Below are 19,077 nucleotides of genomic sequence, written 5' to 3' on the forward strand. Positions count from 1 at the left end.
CACTTCAGAAATAACACTACATATCTACAACCATCTTTGACAAACCTGACAAAAACAAGCAATGAGGAAAGGATTCCCTATTTAATAAACGGTATTGGGAAAACTGGCTAGCCATATGCAGAAAACTGAAACGGGACCGCTTCCTTACAATTTATACAAAAATTAACTCAAGATGGATTAAAGACCTAAACGTACAACCTAAAACCATAAAACCCTAGAAGAAAACCTAGGCAATACCATTCAGGACATAGGCATGGGCAAAGACTTCATGACTAAAACACCAAAAGCAATGGCAACAAAACCCAAAACTGACAAATGGGATCTAATTAAGCTAAAGAGCTTCTGCACAGCAAAAGAAACCATCATCAGAGTGAACAGGCAACCTACAAAATGGAGAAAATTTTTGCAATCTATCTATCTGACAAAGGGCTAATATCCAGAATCTACAAATAACTTAAACAAATTCACAAGAAAAAAACAAACAACCCCATCAAAAAGTGAATGAAGGATATGAACGGACACTTTTCAAAATAAGACATTTATGCGGCCAACAAACATATAAAAAAAAGCTCCTCATCACTGGTCATTAGAAAAATGCAAATCAAAGCCACAAAGAGATATCATCTCTCACAAGTTAGGATGGCAATCATTAAAAAGTCAGGAAACAACATATGTTGGGGAGGATGTGGAGAAATAGGAACACTTTTACACTGTTGGTGGGAGTGTAAATTAGTTCAACCATTGTGGAAGACAGTGTAGTGATTCCTCAAGGATCTAGAACTAGAAATACCATTTGGCCGAGCAATTCCATTACTGGGTATACACCCAAAGGATTATAAATCATTCTACTATAAAGACACATGCACGCATATGTTTATTGTGGCACTATTCACAATAGCAAAGACTTGGAACCAACCCAAATGTACATCAATGATAGACTGGATAAAGGAAATTTAGCACATACACACCATGGAATACTACACAGCCATAAAAAAGGATGAGTTCATGTCCTTTTCAGGGACATGGATGAAGCTGGTAACCATCATTCTCAGCAAACTATCACAAAAACAGAAAACCAAACACTGCATATTCTCACTCATAAGTGGGAGATGAACAAGGAGAACACATGGACACAGGGAGGGGAACATCCAGGCCACACACCAGGGCCTGTCCAGGGGTGGGTGGGCTAGGGGAGGGATAGCATTAGGAGAAATAACTAATGTAGGTGATGGGTTGATGGGTGCAGCAAACCACCATGGCACATCTATACCTATGTAACAAACCTGCATGTTCTGCACATGTATCCAAGAACTTAAAGTATAATTTAAAAATAAATTAATTAAAATATATGTATATGTGTGTGTGTGTGTGTGTGTGTGTGTGTGTGTGTGTGTGTGTATAGAGTGCCTGCCCAACCCATTCCTCTTACCTTTTACCCTATCTTATTTTTTTTCATGGCATCCACCATTAGCAAACAGTATGTTATATATTTGTCTGTGTGTTTCTTGTCTGTCTATCCACCAGAATATAAGCATCAACTGGGACCTAATTGAACTAAAAACTTCTGCACAGCAAAAGAAATAATCAGCAGAGTAAACAGACAACCCACAGAGTGGGAGAAAATATTTACAAACTATGCATCTGACAAAGGACTTATATCCAAAATCTACAGGGAACTCAAACAAATCAGCAAGAAAAAAACAAATAATCCCAACCAAAAGTGGGCTAAGGACATGAATGGACAATTCTCAAAAGAAGATATACAAATGGCCAACAAACATATGAAAAAAATTGCTCAATGTAACTAATTATCAGAGAAATGCAAATCAAAACCACAATGTGATACCACCTTACTCCTCCTACAAAAATGGCCATTAAAAAAAATCCAAAAATCAAAGATTTTGGCATGGATGTGGTGAAAGGGAACAATTTTACACAGTTGGTGGGAATGGAAACTACTATGGAAAACAGTGTGGATATTCCTCAAAGAACTAAAAGTAGATCTACCATTTGATCCAGCAAGGCCACTCCTCAGTATCTACCCAGAGGAAAAGCAGTCATTATACAAAAAATACACTTGCACACACATTTTTATAGCAGCACAATTCACAATTGTAAAAATATGGGACCAGCCTAAATGCCCATCAACCAGTGAGTGGATAAAGAAAATGTATACACACATATACCATGGAATACTACTCAGCCATAAAAAAGAATGAAATAATGGCATTCACAGCAACCTGGATGAAGCTGGAGACCATTATTCTAAGTGAATTAACTCAGGAATGGAAAACCAAATATTGTATGTTCTCATCTATACAAGTGGGATTTAAGCCATGAGGACACAAAGGCATAAAAATGATATAATGGACTCTGGAGACTCGGGGGAGAACAGGTGCACCAAAATCTCAGAAATCACCCTAAAGAGTGTATCCATGTAACCAAAAAGCCTCCTGTTCCCCAAAAACTATTGAACTAAAATAAAATAAAAGTCATTTTTTATAAAAGAATCTTAAGTATCAAAAAGCTCAGGACTTTGTCCGAATTATTCAACAAATGAATAAAGATCTGATACATGTATAAATAAGTAAATGATGATATTTATCACCTAAATATGACACTGTCTCTCTAACTTTAATTTTCCTTCCATCTGCTTATTTTTCTTCCCAAGCCTTGAATATGGGACAAAAAAAGAGATTAAGACACAAACTCCAAGAATTGGCAAGTATAATGGGGCTGAATAATAATATAATAATTTGAAAAACAACAATAGTTCAGGTAACCATATATTAAATTTGTCTCAAGAATGTATTTTATTTTCTCATTCATTTATTCAACAAATATTTACATCACGCCTATTATGAGTTATTTTTGAAAATGCAATAACTGTCTCTTACATTTGTATCACTGTTTATAGTTTACAAGGTCCTTTCTGATACTTATTTTAATGTGTCCTCATAAACAATTCTTTGAGGTAAGTAGGTCTTATGAGGAATGAGTCTTATGAAGAATGAGTTACCAGATTAAAGATCATTGGGTTGTAAAAATCTTGAGCTAGAAAGCATTCCATCATTTTATTGTTGATACAACTATATACAGAAGCCCATTATCAATCTATTTATTTCACCACAGAGAGCTATAATACACACATTGACCATCAGTACCAGTACATTAATTCTCACTTCTGGGATTTCCAGCCTACTCTTAGCTTCAGTGTTAATGTGAATATTTCAGGGTAGAATGCACAAACTTTGAGGAAGGTGCAATGCTTTCCCTGTTTCTTCTGCTTATGTTCAGGTTCTGCACATACTGTGGGTTCTCCATAAATATTTATTGGCAAAGAGAACAGTTATTAATGTAATAATCTGTCTATTCAGAAAATATCCAAGGCAACTGTGATAGCTGCTGGTTTCCAAAGATGGTCTTCCAATGAACTACGTCTCTCAGTATTCGGAATTTTGCATAATTCCTTCCCCTTGATCTAGACTGGCTCTGTGACTTGATTATAACCAATAGAACGTGGTGGTGGGTTAAGCAATATTCACTTCATAGGGGGCATTTCTGGTCACATGATAACTTAATGGTCCATGGTCAAATACCAGGACCCAGCAAAGAGCTAAGAACTGTTTCTCAAAAAAAAAAAAAAAAAAGAAAAAAAGAAAAGAAAAAGAAAAAAAATAGTTATCTGCAGAGTATGGCATGGCTTTGCTCCCTGATTCTAAAAGTCTGCTCTGGAATTTACCTAAGAGCCCTGCCAAAGGCTTGATAGGCACTTTAAGCACCACTGAATCAGATGTGTCATATGACCCAAGTGGCAGGGAAGCTTGCCACCCTCTCACAAAGGCTTGTCTTTCTCCAGGCCTTCTTCAAAACGGGAAGCCTTTCAGATTACTCACTCAGCAAATAGGTTTAGACCATATAAGATATGTTGCCTCTAAAATCCAATGAGGCACACCAGGAATCGGGACTCTTTCTTTATGGTAGGAGGGACCAGATGTAGCAATTGACCTTCACCTTGAAAGAGATATCTCAACTTTCCCCAGACCATGAAACCCCAAGAAATTTCCTGAAGGAAACTTCTAAATTTTTCTGGGATTCATTTCACAACCTCTTGCCTCTGTGTGTCTTACCAAGGTGTCTAAAGTACTTGTGATTTCCTGGTCCACGAGTGTAGAGGATCCATGTGATGTGTTGTGAAATGAAGAGGCAATCAATTTCCTGTGGAATAGAATAGGCCAGGATTGGAGAGTTGATATAACCCTGAGGTGAAACAAGGAGAGTACATTGCTAGCCCTTCCAGATGAAAGAAAAATGCTTCTGATAGTCTCTACTAACATGTATATAGAGGAAAGAATGACTTCCCATATCAGTATTCACATAATAGATGTCACATATATTGATTTACTATAGCAATGAAACCACATCTGGAACAGCAGCTGTGATTGTACTCACCACCTGATTAAGTTTACAATAATCCCTTGTCATTCTTCAAGATCCATCTGTCTTCTGCACAGGCCAAATAGTTGAGTTGAATGGAGGTGCGGTGAAAATCAGCAGCCCTGCATCTTTTAAATCTTTTATAGAGGCGCTAATCTCTACAAGTCTCTACAGAATGCAGCGCTGCTGTGAATTTACTAGTTTGGAATACAAAGGCAGTTCTAACGCCTTCTGCTTGTCCTCACTCCTCAGATCCGATAATCAGTATAGTTATTCTGCCTTTCCTGAGTGTGCCTCCTTCAGTTAAGCATTCTAGAACTTGGGAAATAACCATGGGGTAAGTTCAGAGCTAACTGGATGCAATGTGAGATGCACCTGAGCCAAAATACCATTAATCCTTAAGCTTCAATAAACCCCTACTCTGGTAAATAGGAATAGTGGCATATTGTATCTCCAAGGACTGGTATCATTTCAGAGCCAATGTCCAGAAATCCCCCAAAAGTCTCCCAAATGCACTATGACCTTGGCAAATGGCTTTAGGTCTTTTCGGGGAAGGAAAGAAGGAAAAATTACAGTCTACACTTTTGGAATGTAAACATAAATTACAAAAATCCTGCAGTCTTTTTGGCAGGCATGGTACCTCATCATTTTGTTCCTGCCCTGTCAAGGCCTGCCAGGAGTTGAGTCTAGCTATAGGGATATAAACAATGAAAGATGTTGGGGGTGAGTCTTGAGGGGTCTCAGCATTTTTCCACAGAGTAAGTCCTTACGGGCTTTTCAATCAAGGGAGTACTAAACTCCTCAGAGGGAAAGGCTGCTTCTGCTGGGAAAGGAAACAGGGCTTTCAAGGTTCTCAGCTTCCAAAGACTCTGCCCACATGTTGCCATCTCAATTTTCAGGTCCTCAACTCTATCCCAATCAAAGCCGTAATTTTAACTGTAAGACCGTGAATTGAACTGATGTTGTAATCTAAGCTAGCTACAGGATTAGTCTTTGGGCTTGGTTTTTTGAAATATCAGATCTTGCAGCTATGAGAGATAAGAGTTTCTTTCAGAGTAGTCACAAAGACTTTTCAGTTCCTTGCCTGCATCTTTAACTGAATATTCAATAACCTGAGTTTATTTCTTTTTCTCCATGTTCTCTGTGACACTTTGAAGCAACCTGCAAACTCCAGTCATTATATTCCTTATTTCTACTACATTGGTCTATGGCAGCAGCTACCTGGTAATCTAATACCTTGTCTTTTATAAGCACTTGATATCAGGGACTCCTGTGTCCCATTTACCATTGGCAGTATAGTCACTAATGCTTCATCAACTCAGAGAATCAATACCAAATTCCCATCCTTAAAATTCTATCTCTGGATTCACTTCCACGACCAGGGAAGCAGAACCACTATGAATGATATGGAATATAGGAATAGTGGATTCGTTGTGGAATCAGACCTTACAAATGTGGGAGAAGCTAGAGAAGGAAAGGTCTGGAGGAAGGAGTCAGAGGATCAGAAAAAGGGTCATTAACCTGTCTATCTTATGCAGTAGCACAGATGGACCAGACAGGTTGGGGCCTGAGGGAAAATCTAAGAAGCTAAACACTTTCAACCACCAAAGTGGGACTGTGAAAGGGAGTTCATGCAGAAGTGTATGGAAAGTGGGTACTTCTCTGTAGCAACCACTTCTCTGGGTCCACAGCCAAGTAGTCGGTGATGGGTCTGCAGTCACTGTTGTTCAGCAGAGCCAAGAGTCAGAAAGATTCGCTGGATGCAGAGTGAAGGAAAGCAAGGACTATATGGGACCTACCAAGCATCTCTGCCTCTGTCCATCACTGTATCTGACCACAGTGACTTTCTAAGAGTAACAGTTATTGCTTCTGTGTTCTAAATCTTTTCCCATTTCATCTCTTAGCCAATGCTAATACAGAGCGATACATGAAAGGGGATTCTGAGAAATGCAGTTGTCTGCTTAAGCAACTTGGCTAGCATAATCCAGCACAACTTCTAAATCTCAGAAGATAGCAAATGTGGGCAGAAAGAAAAGTACAGATGCTCCAGGGGTTCACTGGTGATCTTTATGGCTGCAGCTGACCTAGGATTTGCAAGATGCTTGGAGAGGGACAGAGGGGCACACAGGAACTTTCCTCTCAAATATAAGGATATCAATCTAGATCTACGAGGAGTCCTTTTGGAGATAAAAAGAACTGTATAGGAGATGATGAACAAAAGGCCCAATTTCTATATTAGACTGTCTCCCTGAATGAGGGTAAATACCAAGAGAAGACTGAGCTAAGGGCTCAGGACCTCTGAATTCTAAAATATAGGGAACTTCATTCTGATCTGTTTTATACAAATGGTGCTGGTCTTTTCTGATGACAGAGAGAAATGAAGTAGAAGATTCATAACCCAGCTTAGCAAAGAGGCTTACCTTTGCTCTTTGCTCACCATAATTCCCCTGCTCAAAGTCTCATCTACCTGCCTCTGTGCAATAGCTACACAGTGCTCCTCAAGTATCTGCCTCCTGAACACAGAATTATAGCTAACAAGTATTTAAAATGTATGTATTTGGTGCACATCTTTCAGTATGAACTTTTTGGCACCAACTCTGAGTGAATGCTAATATAAAAATAAACAATTTGAAATTATTTTATGTGATTATCAAAAATAACAGCATAAATTCTATGATGTGGACTTCAGCCACAGTCCCTTCCAGGGACTCTTCCAGGCAGACCACAAGAGAAAAGCTATCTGCAAAAGGAACTCAAAGCTCCCAGAACCAATAGCATACTTGAGTCAGACACAGCTCCTTAAAGGACAAGTAATTTCCACAGGCCCTAGGGTAAAGTAAATTAGTTTTAACATAATACTATTTAAACACGTAGAAATGCAATATGGTTTATAAACGCTATGTGCTTATTGCTCTTATACCAACAATTTAAAAATATAAATTAAACATTCACAAAGCTTCAAAACCTCTACACTTCAATAAATAATTTTAATTTAATGTAATAATAATATTTGGCTAAAACTAAATCACCAAGTTTTTTTCTTTCCAACTTTTATATTAGGTTTAAGTGGTACATGTGCAGGTTTGTCGAATGGGTAAAGTATATGTCATGGGGGTTTGACAAGATACAGATTATTTCATCACCTAGGTAATAAGCATAGCACCCAATAGGTAGTTTTTCAATCTTCACTCTCCTCCTACCTTCCACCCTCAACTGGGCCCTGGTGTCTATTGTTCCCTTCTTTGTGTCCATGTGTACTCAATGTTTAACTCCCACTTATAAGTGATAACATGCAGCATTTAGTTTTCCGTTCCAGCATTAATTCACTTAGGATAAGAACTTCCAGCTCCATCCATGATGCTGCAAAGGATGTGACTTTTATGGCTGCATAGTATTTCATGGCATATATGTACCACATTTTCTTTATCCAGTTCATCATTTAAGTCACCAGTTTTGAGTTTAATAGATGAAAGATATATATGTGGTGTTGGGTTTTGCTTATTAACTTGATTCTTCTCATTTTGTACATAATTTTCATCCTTGTTTTCCTTTGTTTGAAACAAATTCATATTGAATTGTTAATTAATTCACTTGACGGGCCAATCAGTTTACTACGTACCCATAGTACAATACTGAAAGAAATGTTTTTAACTTTTAATGAAGCATTCTTTACTACACAATTACTTCCATACCTATTGCTAATCAACTGTAGCTCCATGATTTGTACAAAAGATGAGCTCTACACAGTACAGCCATGTGAATGGGGAATTTACCAATCATTCATTGAGTTCTCCATGCTTACTGCATCTAACTTGTTATGATTCCATTTTCCAATGACTGTTTTCTATTCAAATTACCTGACATTATTAGACCTTCACTTAGTATTAAAGTAACTATTAGTATTAGCAAAGCAGGGCATCAAAATCTTGTGACAGTATTTGCTTACAATTGTTCAGATAAGCCTCAACATGAGTCAGTTGCGTTTTACGAGAGGTATGTACTCCTTATGATTTTGCATAATTTAAGGCTTATCTTTCCATAGGGAACTGGTTCACAGAGCCCAAATACCTACAACTTTGTAGCACATTTCTGTTTTGATGCCGCTCTTTATTTTCTTTGCATTATCCACAATATTTAGCAACTGCTCCTTTCTAAATTAGTGGTAAAACACATCAAGGGAGTAGTTTGGCTTTTTCTGTGGGAGTGAATTATAGCTAACATCTGCTTAAAAGTTATGTATCTGAATGCACATTTCCCAGCATGAGGTTTGGTACCAACTCGTAATGAATGCTAATATAAAAAGAAATAAAACAATTTGAAATTATTTAAGAGGTTATTAAACATAATAGCATAAAATAACCAAGATCTCTTATAGAAATTCTCATAAAGCAACAGGTAGAACATACCATACTAACAATGGCGGGTTCTTTCCATTAAAGCTGAAGTAGCTCCACCATGTGGCAGGAGTAAAAACAATCTACCATTCCTTTAGCTTGTTCACCAACTGAAATTATGCAAATCTCATTTAAGTTTGGTGAGAATCACAAAATTACCTATTTTTCTCAGAATACACGGGCTATTAATTTTTATATCACATTACTTAAATTTCACATAATTTATGCTGTCAACTACATGTTTTAGACTACCATTCAATTGAAAACAGATTTTTAACTCCGTAAAATTATGAAGACCCATGAAAATTCTAGAGATGCACATATTCCGAGTGTAATAAATATCACAAATAACTTTCAAATTCAATTTTTAAATAATTCTTGTTACTATTATAATTTCCACACAGGTCTCAGAAGCATCTTAAAAGTAACGATAACTTTTTGTCTCTATAAAAAGAATACTATTCAAAAAAAGACAAAAAGTTAATAAATGTGGAATACTAACTTTGTAACTAATATATAAAATACATGAGTTTTTTGATTCCTAAACTCTTCCAACAGAAGTTCACATAACATAAAATATTGGTATCTTTAAACCATAATTTATTACCTTGTTAATTTCAAAACAGCATACTAGTAACCTGATCTTTAACATTAGTTGTTACCAAATTATAGTTTTTTGTTTTAATTTCCTAGGAAAGTGTGTCATTTTTTAAGTATTGAATATCTCAGCTCATAGGAATACGGTGATTGTTTTCCTTCCACTCTTTTGTATTTTCCAAATTTTCAATGTAATAAACACATACTAATTTTATGATGAAATGAAATTTGTAAAAGAATAAACATTAATGTTAGAAGATAATTAACAAAATTATCTATCTTGAGTACAATATACAATACAAGGAAATTAATATAAGATTTTACCCTGGTGGCGAGAAAATAGGTGAGATAGCTTTCCTATCACAACATAAAAGTATATGTTAGTAAATATTCATATTGGAAAGAAATGTATTCTATGACCTAGCAATTACTATGTCCCAGTCTTGGCATTACTCTTATTGTAAAAGAAAGCATGGACAAGCAGCAATTTGGGGACCATGAAAAGTTGGAAATAACATAATCATATAGTAAAAAGTGATATCACATATTATAATAAGTCTATATGCCATATATTAAAAATAATGACATGAATCTGTATATAATGTCAGGAGAAGATCGCCAAAATGCATTATTGATCGAAAACGCAAGTTGCAGAACAATATATAGAATATTATACTATTTAGGTTGATTAAAAAACTTGTACAGTATAAATCCTGAATATTGCACAGCAAAAGGACTGTAAGTACATTGATGAATTCCCTGTTATTAGTATCTCTGGAAGAGGGAATTATATTGTGAGATGGGAGGATAGTCAGTGGAGATTTTGGTTTTAATTGCAATGCTTTTGTTTTTATAATAAGGATGTATTAGTATATTACTTGCATAATTAAACTTTAATTGTTTTTTAGATTTTCTTCTCCACCCTCATATATTTGCATGCACATACCTATGCAAATAACAAAGTCCACCTAATAAAGGGGATTTGTGACTGGCATTTTTCTAAGCACTTTGTCATGTGTCATACATTGTATCAAGCAAACTTATCATTAATCTTATGATGTTAATAATATTTTTCCCATTTCACAGATGATGAAACCAGGCCTCAGAGGAACTGGGTACATTGCCCAAATTCACCAAGCCCGTAAGGGTTACAATCAAACTTTGAATTCAGATATCTGCCTCAGAGTCCACAATCTTAACCAAAATAGTATTTTACAAATTCCCTTGTAGAAGTGTGTATATCCACATGCAAGTGTGCACACACACATCCCTGCCATCCAGCCTCTTCTCCCCCTGACACTTGAGTACACAGGTCATTGGTATGTTCTCTCCATAACTTTCCACCATTGACAGAAAGGTGTTTGCTCAAAGGATGACTTGAGGTGAAAACCTGACAACATTAGTTGTTTTGCAAAAATCTGAGCAGATATTTTATTTTGTATTTTGTTTTCCTGGCTACACCTCTCCTTTTAAAGGTTTGCAAGGTGGCATTAATATCTATTCCTTTCCTGACTACTCCATTTATTAGTTATATTGCGATTAGTGAATTCTACTTGGTCTTTTCCCAATCCATTAATATTTTTTGCCTTCACTTAAAAAAAAAATAAAGAAACACTTGTTTTCCAAATGGCTTTGGGGTGGTAGTAGGCTTTGCTGATGGCTAGAGGAATCTCCTCATGGCAGTATCTTGGTTGAGTAATTGGTCCTCGTCTATATGATCAAGAAGGTGAATGTTCCTTGTAAACCCAGAGGGGATCAGCCCATCAGAGGTAAGCTTCTGCTATCTAAATTGAGATGAGATTCAGGCTTAACCTCAAACGCCAACGTATTTGCTCTTCTAGTCTCTCCTTCTCCTCCTTATTATCATGACACTTTAAAAGTCAAATTACTGATAAGAAATTTGCTTGCTGAGAACATAGAAAGTTAAATGGCTCGAGAGAGGGGGTTGTACATTTTTCTTTAAATCTAAAAAAACACCATGAAGAATCCCAACCTCTCAATAAAAATTGCCCCTGTGTCAATTGGATTTTACCTGCATTCAGTTTTAACATCTCTCTCCTCTGTATAGTGCTGACACTGTCCTTCTGGGAATTATGACTTCCTTAGACACACAATGCTAGAGTCAAGTTGGAACTTAGATTCTTTTTCTTGTAGAAGTGGGAGGCATTTTGTCTCTTCCCTTCATGCATTAATTTAATTAGAAAAACATTCACTGTCTCTCACTATCAGCCTACAGATTCTATACCTTCTCAGTCCTGTGAGAGCCTTATCACTCTGAGATAAATGGTTCTCTTTGTTGTACCAAGGGGGTTCCTAAAGCATGGTAATGGGGAGGAGACACCTAGAGACCAAAGCAACTAATACAATCAATTCCAATCCAAGCCCCAAACCAAGTCTTTCCACCAGCTATTCCTTTCATATCTAAATGTTGTCCTCTTCCTCTGCAACAGGATAAAAAATCAATTTCTAAGGGTAAAGGCAGTAAACAAAATTTCAGGAATATATAGTATATGTAAGTTTGAGTACATAAAGTTAAAAGATTCCTGAATATCTAAAAATGTTTGAATTTAAAAATCAATATCAAATTAGTAAAAACAAATTACAAAGATACATGAGCTGTATCATAGTCAAATGTTAATATGCTTAATATATTAAAAGTGTATATAAAGGGATAAGGACAACACTAGCCTGATGGATATATAAGCAAAATTCAGATACAAAAATTATGTATAAATTACTAATGAATATTTGAAAAAAACACACTGAAAATTTTAAAATGCAATGAAGACAGCTATAATTCATATCAAGTTAACAACTATGTTTAAACAATCACAATCCAATGCTGATGAAATTGGGCACATTAAGAGCAATTACATTTATTACTGCTATGATTGCAAACTGATACAGTGTAACAGTAGATTATTTGGCATTAGGTATCAGAAGCTTTTAAAATAGTCATCCTCTTGACCCAAATATTGGAAATCTATCATTAAAGGGGTCTTCTGAGCAGGTTTTATATAAGCAAAATGTTCATTAAATATTTTTCATACTTTCATATAATTTGAAATAACCTAACTCTCCAACACTAGAGAAAAGGTTAAGCAAATTGAGCAATATCTACCCAGTAGAATACTATGCCACCATTAAAAAATTAGATTTTTAAGAGTTTTAAATTACATGGGGGAAAATATCTTCCTCTAATATAAGTGGAATAAAGTTAACAGAAAATTGAATGTACAATATGGCCTCAACAATGACAGAAAATATACTTAAGACCGAAGACTAAAAGGAAATATACCAAAATGATGTAGTTATTGTCTCTGGGTAGTGAGATTGTAGATTATTTCCTTCTTCCTCTTCTTTTTATAATTATATATAAACCACAATTTCTTCTTCAATGACAACATATTTCTATAATGAGAAAAAATGATCTAATAAAAGTGTCTTTTAAATACAAGGTTATGTGCCCTGAAAACACTCCTAGGTTCCCTTAAAGTCATTTGTCTAACATAAGTAAATTTGTCTAAATCTCTCTAGAACACACATTCATATGCTTTACCCCAGGAGCAAGGAGTTCCCAAAATCTACTCCCTGCTATGTAAAATAAAACTGCCTTTAATTTTTTTCTGAATTTGTTTCAGACTTCAAGTAGAGTTCTTTATTACTTCTGTTCAACAGCACAAACTACAAACATAATCTGTTTGGCGAACCATTTTTATTCAAAAGACAATAATACCTTGTTTCTAAATCCTTCCAGAGAACGTAGTGGAAGAAAATGCCTAACATCGGGGAACAGCAGGAGCAGCCTAAATTGACCACAGAATTGTATTTGGCCACTGTCCTCAAAAAATTCAAGCGGATTCAGTAATCCTGAATGCCTATTTACACCAAACATTCCTACTATAATAGGTCATGAGGATAAAAATGAGGTGAGTTTAAAGGTGAGGATGACATGTAGCCATAGCAATTAATCTTAGGTTCCTTCTCCCTTAAAAATGACCAACAAAACAAAAGAAATTCTGTATCAATAATTTCAGAATAACATGGAATAATTGTAGATATTTCTATAAGATTTGCACCAGATCCACTAGGACAAATCTACCAGTAGCTAAACACTGTAGAGTCCCTAAAAATGGACAAAGAGAAGATGTGACAAAGATGCTCTTTAGGGGGATAAAGTCATCCTAAAAACTGAAGATATTTTCTGCTCTGCCAATCAAGGAATCACTGTTCTTTCCCCAGCAAGAAGGAGAGTGAAAAGAGGACCGAATTGGAGGGCCCAAATTTGCATTTTAATCATAACCCTTCATAGCTAATTATGAGATCTGAGCATTCTCTGGATCTCAGTTTGCCACGCATAAAATGATGGGTGGACTGAAAGATTTCTAAGTTTTCCAGTTCTGACATTGCATGGGTCTATAAGGAGCTCCATCTTGGTTGGCCCCTGGAGGCACCTGGAGACTTTGGTTTTAGGGAACTAACGAGTCTCAGTGCCGAATGAGGATATAGTTCCTCAGTGTAGACTTTTAGAAACTATGCAAGCACTTGGGTCTTTAAAAAAAATTACTTGGTCCCTGGGCTGTCTCTTATAACTTTAATATTTACACTATGACAAAGTGAAAGTGCTTATTAGTGTTTGAGAAAAAGTAATACCATTCTCTTTATTCATTCCAATGAGCTTATTTTACATGAGCAAGAAAGCGCTGGATAGATAGAGACCCATGGGATATTTGCCTAGCCTAAGTGAGTCTCAGATGGAAATAAATATGAAAAGTGTTAGCATGAGACCTGTGAGAAACTGATTCTTACATCTGGCCTCCAAAGGGTCAAGCTGCAAATAAGTGACCTTTGACATGCCCCTTCTCTAGTTCAGCCTGGAGCTGCCCATAGTTCCCAGTGGTGTCCAGTCAACTCATTCTCCTGATGCAGGATCATCAGAGAGAATCTGGAGTAATGGCAGCTGCGGGCAAGGAGCTGCCAAATAACAGTGGAACAAAGAGATCTTCCAAGTTTCTATTTCCTCCAAATAACTCAAACACCTCAAGAGTCCAGGTCCCCCTAAAGACTACATTTTCTTAGCTGCATTCTCTCTAGTTGTGATGAGTGTCTCAAAAAGGAACACCTCTCCTTCTGAGTTTATGACAGTTTATGACCTGCCACTTCATTTCCAGCAGTGTGTCCCAGTTCCTCTTGCAATCCACACAGGACACTTTTTCTTTCAGCAGCCTGGTGTGAGCTCTTGCCTCTCAGGATTAGCTGTGATCTTACTGCTGGGGCGCGGGAGCACACTTAGCCACAGGGCCCAAAAGAACTACTGTCACTGAAAAGAGTACCTTCCTGTATTTGAGGGCTCTTCCTCTCTGCTGGTACACCCAGGGAAAAACCCGGCAGAGTCCACCCACAGTCTTTGAGGATTAATTCTGTAAGAACTTTTTACGCTGAAGGGAATCCTCCTCCAGGCGATGATTCTGCTCTGTGCTTCCGAGCTCTGATGGCAATCACATCAACATCGCCGGGGCCTGTGGCAGAAGAGGAACACCACCCACTGGAAACCAGGGGGCAAGTTGCTCCTCTGTAGTTCTGGGAAATGGCCAGAGGCACAGCTCTGCTGTTCCAATTTGCAGTTTTCTCTAACATCAAAAACAAAATGTGATTTGCATTTGAAATTTTACAGAATTCCTCATTTTAGGTCAAGACTGGCCTTACCCGTAGGTTAGTGACTTATGTGGTAGGATTTAAAACACACAAACACACATACACACACACACACACACACACACACACAAATATTATCCATAAAAAGAATTAGATTCCCACCAACCTGCTGTGGTATTCATCGGTGACCCTTTGAAGGTCAGCCATTGAAGGTGCAGGTTAAAATGCAAATTTGTTTCTTGGAGAGGTAGCAATAGAGCTATTATCAACTGTTAACGCTCCAGTATCGCTGGAATGTCAGAGTAAGAAGTTTGGGTTAAAAATTCACATATCAGTAAGTGAAGACTGGCTTTATAAATTACATATTTAATTTATAAAAATGGTAACATTAAAAGGTGGCACCAAAATGTAAATAGAATCAAGATCACTTTGGATAAATTAATGCATGACACATCCTTGATATGTTATTAATGGAAATGAGTTTGGGGGATATAATTTAGCCTTTGAGATTAGTGTCAACAGAGAACGGTATCTCCTCTGGTGCCCATGGCAGAAGCAGAACATTAGTACAATCCACCATAGATCAGGTTCACTTTGTAATTCAGTGTAAGTGGTTTATATGATAAAGAGGGCAGGAAGACCTGGTTTTGACTCTGTCTCTACTACTTACAAGATGCATGAAGCTGCTCAAGTCACTTAAGCAAGGTGAGCCTCGGGTTCTTCATCTACAAAAGTGGGATGTAGGAAAGAAGAGTAAATGTAAAATTCCTTTCAGTGGTTGTCTATTAAAGAATCTCTCCTTCCTGCCTCTATTCACATCCATCAGGGGGAGGAGTAGGCTGATGGTGCCAGCTAAGGACTTTGGCACTCCTAGACCTATTCCTGAACAATTAATGGCTCTGAATTTGGGACAGGAATGTTACTGTCATGGTTAATTCCTTCCTCATCTGTCTGCTGGTGCTTGTTCACAGTGTCAAAGATATGGCAACTTCATGGGGAGGAAGGGTTAACTTTTTGGTGTTTTTGCACTAGCCTGTATGTCTGTCTACTTTTCATATGGGAACCACCTTGTTGATTCAGACTGGAAGCTTCAAGAGGGAAGTTTCTTTCCATTTAATGCACTGGGAATGGTGCTCAACAGAGAATCACACTCAAATGGGGGCTAAATAATATGTCAATATCATGATTACAAAAGAAACACATCCCTCTCTCACCGAATCACTAAATCCTATATTCTATAAAAACAAAATTGAACTGCAAACATTACCACCAAGAGGAGAGGATTTAGGCACACTGACCAACTGATTAAATTCTGCTTGTCATGCAGAGTGATCCTGGAGGCCTTCAGAGCCTGGAGAAAACCCCTCTGTGACTCTACTCACATCTTTTTACACAGGGAAAATCAAATTAGGCTGAATATGTACAGTGGCTTGCAGAAGTAAACAGATTGCAGAAGGGCAGCCTGCTGCCTTAGGATTGCAGGGGATGAGGAGGGGGTGGGCCACCTGGAAGAGACCTCTACCTTCTCGGCACCTGGAGTTGATTTCCAGATGATCACATAGTTTAACCCTTTTCTTTTATAGACAAGGAAATTGAGGCCCAGAAAGGTTCACAGTCTTGCCCAAGACCTAAGATTAGAAGGCAGAGTTGGGATTGAAAATTGCTTATGCTAGACTCAGACTCAAAGCAGATGACCACATTTTCAAATTCAGTGAAAACTGGAAAACCCATATGGGCCTACCCAGCCTGGAAAATCCCCATGTATTACCAATACATAGTAAACCAGTCAAAGATTGACAAGTTTACTTGAAAACCAGTCAGAAGGCCTCTCTCACATACAAAAATCCAACCCTAATAGAACATTCATCACCCATCAGACTGTCTTAATACATCCTTTTTCTCTCTTTTCAAACCCTTTGAGCCTGTGCCAGAGGTGACAGTGCCTGCCACCCTCTCTGCAGTCAGTTCTGACCAGTTATCTGGGGTTTACATCTGTCCTCTGGCCACTCGTCCGCTGCACTTCCTGTATCTGCTTGTTTCACCCTGGCCCCAGCTTTACCTGAGGGGTGCTTGGCCTGTGCCTTGAGTTCCAGGGCCTATGTTTACTTCAAAAATACTAATGTCAATTCCTTCAACTTGTTCCAAAGCCAACAGAGCCTCTCATCAGCAGGCAAGCCCTGCCACTTGTCATGTAGCTGAGGCTGAGGAGCCTGCGAGTCCCAGCCAACTTTATCACCTCCCTCTTCTGAGGGGTGGAAGTCCCCAGCATCTCAGGGTCCCCTGAGAGCGCGGGGATTCCCACATCGGAGATTCCCCCATCGGCAAGTACCTGCTTCAGAGAAGCCTACGAGAAACTGGCCCAGAGCAAGCAGGGCCCGCCCTCCCATCGTGGGAAAGCGAAGGGCAGAAGGGGTCTGGCTGGAGGTCACTCCTGCCACTGGTCTTCCTCACTCGGGCCCAGCCTGTCAGAGGATAAAGCGCAGTGGTGGGTCGGGGTATCTGGCTCTCCCCCACCCGCCTCCTCAGGGGTTCAGTAGTCCCTGGGAACAAGATTCAGCGAAGGAATTTCTGGGATGTTGGTCGGTTCTGGCCCTAAGGACACTGGGAGTGACAGTGGGCTGCTAAGGATGTGACAGTGACTGGGCTGTTCCCTTCACATGACCCTACCAGGGCAAGCCCTGGCCAAATCCCAGCACCTGCTGAAAGTTGAAGCTGACCACTGGAGTGATTAGATTCGTGACATGCGGTGAATCTATCGTGACCTCGGGAGTGGGGCTCCTGGGAAAGGGCACAGCTAAGGAATCTCCTCCCTCCCAGCATTGCTTGACCCTTTCACAAAGACAGCGTTAGGTAGAGGAGAAAGAAGAATTGGCCTACTCCTTCCGTTTGGCTGTATATGGTTACAGAAATTGTCAGAACTTTACATCTAGATTCAAGTTCTATCTCTAGCACAATTAGCTCTAAAAGTTTGGGAACGTTACTTAACCTCCTGGGTCCTCTTTGTTCATAAAATGGGAACGTAATACATACCTTGGTTGGCTGTGAAAGTTATATGAGTCAGTGTTGCAGGGAAGTTGAAGGCATGCAGTAGATGCGCAAGGAAAATTAAATTCTGTTCCCCAGTTCATGGCTTGCAAATTGGGGGTTAAACTCATTTAAGCTCAGAGAAGACGTGATGGGGGATCAAGGGAGAAGTGGGAAGCTCACGGGCTGTGGTTCCCCCTGATCCACAGTAGACTCCAAGTGACAACACCCTCACAATCCCATGAAACTGAGCAGAATTTCTCTTCTTTCTTGTGACATTTCCAGAAATGAAGAGAGAGGGAAGGAAGACACGGAGTCTCTGATCTTTGGCTTCACTTTGGTTCCAAGACCTGGAGCGGATAGTGTATGGAGGGTTGCCTGCTTGTCCAGGCAATGTGAATAAGACCAAGGTAACCCAGCCCAACTCTAGGACACAGCTAAGCCAACAATCAGCTGGATCTTGTGTCTCAGCATTCGCAGAAATGTATAAATCATCTGATACCAATTGCTCCCTGGCAGCCTCTGTCTCCAGAATACAAATGCCCAACAACAGGACTGGCAAAGAAACCAAGCCCTGGGCAATGCCTGCTATGGAGCCTTATTTCTTGTGGTTTGCTAAGAAAAAAGTAGGCCCAGGGGAGAGGAGGGGGAAAACCAGGAGGGTCTAAAGTTCTTCTGACTGAAAGAAAAGACTACATAAGAGAGAAAGAAAGGAAGGAATTAGTTCAGTAATAGAAGGTTGTGAGTTTATTTATAATTCAACGAAACAAATTAGCTTCCTACACAAACATTCTGAGGATTAAGTGAACAATATAATTCTTTTTTGAGCTCTTTCTGATCAAATGCTTTGCTGTTAAAGGTTATATTCCTGGGGAGTTGATACTGAAGCTTCTTGTTCCTTGTCAGTAAACACAAGGAGAGGCCAACCCTCTGTAAATTTAAGTCACATAAAACCTTTCTCCAAACTGTC

General features: G+C 38.5%; 1 long non-coding RNA gene and 7 gene segments (V, D, J or C); 7 read left to right on the forward strand and 1 right to left on the reverse strand.

Moving 5' to 3' along the window:
* Window positions 1-19,077, forward strand: part of LOC112629379 — an 881,832-nt gene that overhangs the window by 714,729 nt on the left and 148,026 nt on the right.
* The window catches only part of LOC112629380, a 766,638-nt gene that overhangs the window by 626,327 nt on the left and 121,234 nt on the right, over window positions 1-19,077 (forward strand).
* LOC112629366 overlaps window positions 1-19,077 on the forward strand; it is a 772,346-nt gene that overhangs the window by 584,782 nt on the left and 168,487 nt on the right.
* Window positions 1-19,077, forward strand: part of LOC112629369 — a 661,469-nt gene that overhangs the window by 508,917 nt on the left and 133,475 nt on the right.
* Window positions 1-19,077, forward strand: part of LOC112629376 — a 484,771-nt gene that overhangs the window by 348,534 nt on the left and 117,160 nt on the right.
* The window catches only part of LOC112629375, a 451,949-nt gene that overhangs the window by 332,732 nt on the left and 100,140 nt on the right, over window positions 1-19,077 (forward strand).
* Window positions 1-19,077, forward strand: part of LOC112629378 — a 416,220-nt gene that overhangs the window by 284,870 nt on the left and 112,273 nt on the right.
* LOC112629385 overlaps window positions 14,061-19,077 on the reverse strand; it is a 105,789-nt gene continuing 100,772 nt past the window's right edge. Inside the window, exon 3 of the long non-coding RNA XR_003120583.1 lies at window positions 14,061-15,808. This is a non-coding gene — a long non-coding RNA (uncharacterized LOC112629385). The remainder of the gene's footprint in view (window positions 15,809-19,077) is intronic.

This window comes from Theropithecus gelada, chromosome 7b (assembly GCF_003255815.1).
Source record: "Theropithecus gelada isolate Dixy chromosome 7b, Tgel_1.0, whole genome shotgun sequence".
NCBI lineage: Eukaryota > Metazoa > Chordata > Mammalia > Primates > Cercopithecidae > Theropithecus > Theropithecus gelada.